Source organism: Schistocerca americana, chromosome 5, assembly GCF_021461395.2.
Source record: "Schistocerca americana isolate TAMUIC-IGC-003095 chromosome 5, iqSchAmer2.1, whole genome shotgun sequence".
Lineage (NCBI taxonomy): Eukaryota > Metazoa > Arthropoda > Insecta > Orthoptera > Acrididae > Schistocerca > Schistocerca americana.
In genome coordinates this window covers 262,046,171-262,054,266 of record NC_060123.1, presented here as the reverse complement: position 1 = coordinate 262,054,266, position 8,096 = coordinate 262,046,171, and positions in this window count along the sequence as shown.

Here is an 8,096-nt window from a genome sequence, read left to right as displayed (position 1 = left end):
TCATTAAAAAATGATGATCATTCCACTTGGGACCTGTGGAATGGTACATTAGCTTATTTGTTTTAGTTGTAAATATTTGTCATGTATTGTTGTTCTTCTGACATGTTCCACATCCTGGAGGACCTCCTCACTATGGATCAATTGGAATGAAAGCAAATCTAAATCTAAGCACGTTGTAGGTGTCGCCACCGGCGCCAACCTTGTGTGAATGTTCTGAAAAGCTAATCATTTGCATATCACAGCATCGTCTTCCTAACGGTTAAATTTCACTTCTGTAGCACGTTATCTTCGTGGTGTAGCAATTTTAATGGCCAGTAGTGTAGTTCAACTGTTTATATGCCCAAGAAATATCTCAGGAATATGGCCAGGTTTACTGCAGGTATCCCTTACGAAATTTATTCCAGAACAGTTAATATCTTACCGTTACACACTAAAACAGTAATACCCCACTCTATCAATAATTGTCTTGGGTTCACTTTCCTAGGTATCACTTTCCCCTTTCAGACAAATAGAATGTTTCAATGTGAAATCCTGCTACGGAGATATAGAGCACTTGATTAACATACAACCTGTATTAGATCAGTCGGCACTGTGAGCTTCGTGCCTCAAGGCACCAACGTCCCCGTATGCCGCACCCATAACAGAAGGCAGACAGCGCTCTGCATATACCGCCACTGGTTTTGGCTGTTCGTCATCTCTTAATTCCACGACCAAGGTCTTGCCCCCCCCCCCCCCCGCCCCCAAGGTCTTGTCCAGCAGACAGAAAGCCTCACATACGACCCTGTTTCGTTGTATGATGCTTGTCTTAGTTGATGTTAGGCTGCTGGGATTTCGTCGATCAGCCGGGGACGTTAATCGCAGCTGCCCTGTTGGTACTGTCCGAGAGGAGTAGGCCATGTGCCGGCACCAGTTTCACCCTCTCCCTTCTCTCATGTTCATCCTACACAGACATGATGCCACACCTTACAAACCCATTTTAGTCACTTACGCCCAATGCAATACTGTCACACTTCGCGAAATTAAAGCCACCTTTCAGCGCGAAGGAAAGGAAAGCGTTTCTAATTAGGCGGTGCATCCTCCCCGACGAGATCTTTCACCAAATAATGTCATGCGATAAACAAGTCGTTGACAGATATATATCATTTAATCCCAAAAAAGAAAGCAAAGTCACAAGAATGTAATTTATCTTTCAAGCTACTTAATATCTACGTCGATGATGGATTTAATGCTATTAATGAAAATACTGTCAGTAGCAAAATCGTGTTTTTTATGCCGACAACCTTACACTGATTTCTAGGAAAGAAAATGACCAATAGATAGCTGTTAACGAACTAAAAAATATGTTTTTACATGTAAACTGAAAATTTCTGGAAAAAAACAAAAATCCTGAATTTATTTATAGATAAATAGTATATATACACTATATGACAAAAAACTACGCACCACAAAGGAAGTATCGGAATGGCTCGGAAATCGGTGAATGTAATGTCCATGTACAGACAAACACGTGGTGACGCTTTCAGGTAAAATGGGTGGTTTATTAGAGAGAAAGAGCTTCACAGATTGTGTAAGTCAATAACGCGATGGTCCACACCTGGCTTTTATGCAAGCAGACATTCAGCCTAGCATAGATTGACAGACTTGTTGGACGTCCTCCTCTGATATATCGTGCCCAATTCTGTCCAATTATCGCGTTAGATCGTCAAAATCGGCGAGATGGTTGGGCTTTGGTCATCACGCTCCAAATGTCCTCAATTGGGGAGATATCCGGCGACCGTGCTGGCCAGGGTAGGGTTAGCAAGCACGAAGGCAAGCAGCAGAAAATCCCGCCGTGTGCGGGTTGACATTATCTTGTTCAAAAAGATTTCGTTCTTGCAGCCGGTCGTCGCAAACTTCGTTGCACGACATTTCGGCTGTACAACTGCCAGCCGTCTTCAGGTGAGCCGAACGAGGACTGACGAAGACGTTTCTCCGCTCCGTCTTATATAGTGCGCTGATGGTACTGCCGCGCATGCGTTGCAGTCGCGGAGACAGAAGGGCCACACCGCCCAGCGACAGCGCCCACCGGTGGAACTGCAAGATTCAGCTGCCGTCGGTACTGTCGCTGGCCGCAGCTATTGAAGTCATCTGGCGTCTTCGTCTCGAGCAAATTTCGGAGATGACAGGATTCCACACGTTATTCAATTGGTAACCGCTGTCACAGTTCATCAGATTTCCCACGATGCGTATTTCAACGGATTACTTGGTAATGGAGTCCCCAAAAAGTTGTTGCCGCGCCCAAAATCGAAGTTTTGTCGTACTCAATTGAATGTCCGTTGGAAATACAATGTTCCGCAACTGCAGACTTACTGGGTTGCAGTAGGCGAGTGCAACGTTGATGTTCCTTACAACGCTCTTCTACCGTATGCGTTGTCTGTCCTATCACGGCCATACCACATTGACACGGTATTTTGTAAATTCCTGCCTTCCGCAGTAACAAATCAGCCTTCACCGATCCCAGCAAATCCTAATTCATAGAAGGTGGACGAAAATTTCATATGAAAATTATTAAGAACCACGCTATTTTGAAGGAGATATTTCCAACGAAGGGAAGAAAAGCTAGAGACTTGGCTGGCGCGTTCTTCTCTTTATCCACTTCCCGGTTCCTGGGTCTAGTTGAGAAGGTCCTGTTAATTTGCTGGGTCGAGTAGCCATTGTGCCTGAACACCGTCCTTAAATGTGCAAGTTCCTTAGGCAAATTCTCTGCATCCGACACCGTATGTGCCCTGTGCACAAGGGTTTTAAGTACACTCATGGTTTGGGATGGGTGATGGCAACTTGAAGAATGCAAGTACAAATCAGTGTGAGTGGGCTTACGATGAACAGAAAGTCCCACCGCGCCGTCACTCTTCCATTTAACCAAAACCTCCAGGAATTGAAGTCAACCATCTTTCTCTAGTTCCATAGCAAATCGAATATGCTCATGGATGGAGTTAAGATGATGAAGAAACTCCATTACCTTCTGTTCTCCGTGGGGCCACACTATGAAAGTATCATCGACGCATCTCCAAAAAACAGTTGGTTTACAAATCGCTGATTCAAGTGCTCTCTCTTCTAAATCCTCCATAAAAGGTTAGCCACCAGAGAAGACAGAGGGCTGCCCATGGCGACACCGTCAGACTGTTACTTTGCTGAAATCGAAGTCCAGGATGGCTTGCCGTGAGGGGCAACAAAATGCAGGTAGAATATCGTGGATGTACCACTGTGTTGTAACGGTGCAGCGGATGAGAACCAGAGAGTTCCTGCTATCTAATTAAATGGCACTCCAATGAACAATTCTTGGTTATCGGGCTGTATGGCGGGTGACAGGTTGATATTCCAGTTGTTTCCAGTGCGTCTCCGGACGCGTCATCGCCCGTCGTCGGGGCTCAGTTGTAAGTGGGACTCATCACTGAAGACAATTCTACTCCAATCAGTGAGATTACCGATTGATAGAACTGGTTGTAAGTAGGCTGTTTAGGTTTTTTTTATTGGTAACGCCACCTCTGTATGAAAAATCACTGGCTGTGCTGTGTGCAGTCTGTGGGTAGTTTGCATTGTTGTCTGCCATTGTAGTGTTAGGCAGCTGGCTGTGAACAGCGCGTAGCGTTGCGCAGTTGGAGGTGAGCCGCCAGCAGTGGTGGATGTGGGGAGAGAGATGGCGGAGGTTTGTAATTTGTCATGAACTGATATATATATTATGACTTGTGATGATATTAAGGTAAATACATTGTTTGTTCTCTATTAATATCTTTCATTTGCTAACTATCCCTATCAGTAGTTAGTGCCTTCCATAGTTTGAATCTTTTATTTAGCTGGCAGTAGTGGCGCTTGCTGTATTGCAGTAGCTTGAGCAGCGAAGATTTTTGTGAGGTAAGTGATTTGTGAAAGGTAATAGTTCAATGTTAGTCAGGGCCATTCTTTTGTAGGGAATTTTGAAAGTCAGATTGCGTTGCGCTAAAAATATTGTGTGTCAGGTTAAGCACAGTCTCGTGTAGAATTTTTCAAAGGGGACGTTTCATGGTATAATTCTGGAATTGTTATGTGGCAGTCTAGAAGCAGGATTATCACTTGACTTTGGTATTATCACGTCCCTTAGGGAGTATTCAATCAGGCACAGAAGTTCATCCTTGTGCCTTCATCAAAAGATATAAAGGTTAATGACCATGATTATGTGTTTTTGACTGTTTCTGGAACAGCCACACAAGGAAGTATCGATCTCCCGTTGATGCATAGCGCCTTTCTTGTACATTCTGCAACGAAGATAGACGACTATTTCAGCGACAAAGTAATCCTGATTAATCATCGTAGTAGGTGGAGGGGTGCGTTGGTGAGATTTGGTACAGATTATTGTTCACCGTGGCTGCTTGCATTTCTAAGGTTCTGTCTTTTGAAACGGAGCGATATAGAGCAAGTAAGAGCCAAGCAGTAAATATCAAAGGTAGTAGTTTCAATCGCTGCACGAGTCTTGCACAATCACGAACAGGTGGGTGAGCTGTGTCGAGCTCCATCTCGACTGCACAGACTGCTATGTGTCTGTGTGTGTGTGTGTGTGTGTGTGTGTATGTGTGTGTGTGTGTGTGTGTGTGTTAGACGAAGCGTATCGCGTTGCAGATGGCGGCCGCAGAGATAGCCTATTTGGCGTAATGAAACCTGTCGTACGGCGCGGCAGCAAATTGATGGATAGAGCATTTTCCGCCGGTGCGCTGCAGAGCGGTGCCCGGGTCGTGATCATGACCACTGCCAAATTGAAAACCGGTAACGAGGGCGATGCGATGCCGTACCGCGCCCTCCGCCCCCGGCACAGCCGGCAGCTCGCCGTGACCAGCCGCCCCCTAACGCTAACTAGCCGATCGGCAATGCTCGGCGCGCGCACGCCTTGGTAATCGAGACGTGTACGCCTGCCCACGTCGATCGATGAGATGCAAGAGATGGAGCTCACCCCTCGCACTGGGGGTGGGCCGTGTTACTATGCCACTCTTCTCACCTGCTGGAGTGATGGTAGCCAAACACCGAAAGCACGATAATGTTGATAAGTAGAAAAGCGTAGATTGTGCGCCAAATTGACGCCAAATGCTGCTTACGGTTGCCATCTTCTTACTAACGTAGGACATAGCGAAATGAGCTGTTTTTGAGTCTCGTAGGCCGGCGGACGGCTCTTCAAATTGAAATACGCGTGTTTGACGATACTTTCCATTTATTCACCGTTTTGTTTACTTTAGATCCCGCAATAGTCTTTGCAAGCTTTTCGCATAGATATCCTGCAATCGCTAATCGATTGGTTTGAGTTAGCTCTCCATGGGGCACAGCTGTACCGCACCATACCGCATATCAGGTCGGCTTTCGGTCCTTGTAGTTTTGAAGGACTAGTGGGCTTTGCCTTAATGCCTTCTGTCTTAGCTTGGGTTTGGAAACATGGAGGTTGTCGTTACAGGCGGTTTTGTTTTGTTTTGGTGTGTGTGAGTGTGTGTGTTTTGAGTGTTTTGCCCTGCGCGTCATCTGGACTCTTGTCCATATAGTTCTGAAGGGCTGGTGGGCTTTACCTCAGTGCCTTCTGTCTGAATTTGGGTTCTGAAACATGGCGGTTGATGTTACATGTCTTTTTGTTTTATTGTGGTATGTGTGAAAGCGTGTGTTGTGACCGCTCAATTTCGTTCAATACGATCACGACGACACCCCTCGATCGACGATAACACTCGTGGTGTCACTCGCCTTCATATATGGCAGTGGACGTTTGAAAATTCGTGACACTAGCTCAACGGTCGTCAATTGATTTAAATGTTATTCCCGGATAACTCTTAATTCAATTACTGCCACGGGGGTGAGGAGAAAGAACACATCCTGGTGATACCAGTATTATGTGTATTTAGATGTTCGATTAATCTGAATGGTTTGCAATGTTCCAGCGATTCCATTCGAAATCTATGCTGATGTACCGACAACGACCATTTTTGCAGATAAACATTCAAGTACGTAATGTTCAGTTTCTCAATATAATTCGTCGCACTCACACATTATACATCCGCTGTAAGAACAATTTCATGCATTTACATTTTTGGTGTCCCACAATATTGGTTGGCTGTATATTATGACGATACGTTGTATACAACTTCCACAGATATTGTTTATCATGTAGTCAAGACTACGTAATGAAGCCAAAATCGTGGATAAAATTGAAATGTAGTTTGTTCATTAACACTTTTCTTTTCACTATTCAAATATGAAATATTAATCGGGATTGGAGGTGATGATCCTATCCTTCTTTTTTAGTATTTTAGGTCCCCGATAATTAATATCTGGTAGTTAATAAGCGAACTATTTTTATGCTGGCGCGTTGTTTGTATCAGTTACTCCCGCAACCGTCCAAGGATAAGATTCCCTTAATGTTCTGCTCACACGCGTCTCACAATTTTATAAAATGCAGAATTACGTAAACTATAGCTTTCCGTTGCGTACAACTTTCTTGGGTTCCACAACTATAATAGTTTCACCAGAGTATTTTTCCCAGCTAACACAAAGTTCGAATTATGTTGTCGGAATCATTTTCACTTCACCCGACAATAAACGGCTCTGATTACTTCGTCACACGTAACGTATTTTAATCGTGACTGAAGAGTCTTTAAATAATCTCCTTAGCGAATTTCGAAGTCGCGTACCACTTTTTCATCGACTAGCCCGATCGCGATAACTGAAGGTAAAGAGCTCAATAACGTATTACATGTTTTTTATATGTATTAAAAAACAAACGCGCCCCTATACCTTTCTGTCCCGCTTGGTCGTTGCTACTTTGCTTTTTATTACTTTTCATTATATTGCTTCTTAGTAATACTGTGCAGTTATTAAAGTTTCGTATTACTTTCCCCTTTTTAATTCTTCCCCGATTTTAATTAATATGATGCTAATTGACACGCCTGCCCGCAAAGTACCGTTATAGTGTTTTGAGTGGTTTGCATCATGTGTCATGTCTGGACTCTTGTCTATGTAGTTCCAGGACTGGTGGGCTTTGCATTAATGCCATCTGTCTGAGTCTGGGCTATAAAACACGAGGGTTCATTTTAAATGGGTTTTTGTTTTGTTTGGTGTGTATGAGTTTGTGTCTTCCGAGTGAATTAAGCCCTGAAGTGACGGGTGATAGTGTTTTTCGGGTGTTTATATATGACTGGGAATGGGTCAGTGCCTAAGGATGATACGATTTGATGAGGTGAGTTTCTGTACTTGTGTAGAATGTTTGGGTTTTCTGTTGAATGACTGATGAAGTGGTGGACATGTTTTTGTCTCTGTCAGTAAGTGTATTCGCAACGAACGGACGTGCGTCAGTTATTATACTGTGAGCCTTGTTTTGAACTATTAGTAGTTTTGTTATTTGGGAATCTTCGGCCATTCTCTATATCTCACACCATAAAGTTCGAAGAACCTTCATCTTTCATGTGGGTAACTTGAGTTGGGTGGCCAGTCGATTGCCTTTAAGCAATGGTTGTAACTGGTACAGTCTACCCAAACACAGAGTACACGCGTGGGATATATGTGCATTCCAAAAGAGTTTTTCATCAAATTTTGGGTCTAAGTACTTGACCGTATCACACCAGGGGAATTCTGTTTCGTCAATAGAGATATGATGATTTGGATATCTCCTCCTGTTTGTCAACATTATGGCACTCACTTTGTCGGATGGGCTCTAATTTTTCAGAAATTACACCATTATGTAATCTGGTCGAGGTACCTTCGGAAATTGACGACTTTGTAATTGGGAGGTTATGGCGACTGGCGAAGACAGCATTGTCATCCGCGAAGATGGCAAGATGAATGCTGTCTTCCTGAAATACTGTACAAGAAGAGTGAGGGGCAGAACAGATCTCTGGGGCACTCCTGCCTCCATCAACACTACTGTTATACCTGTATAACTTCACATAAAATTTCCTATTTGAAAAGAAGGAGTTCCAAATCTTGTGGACAGTCATAGTAAAAGAGCTTGTAGATTATACCGTCGTGCCAGACACAATCAAGTGCTTTTCCTATGACTGAAAAGACGCTGCGCTCGTCGGGTCTAGCATTGCACGTTTGCTCAGCACTGCTGCAGT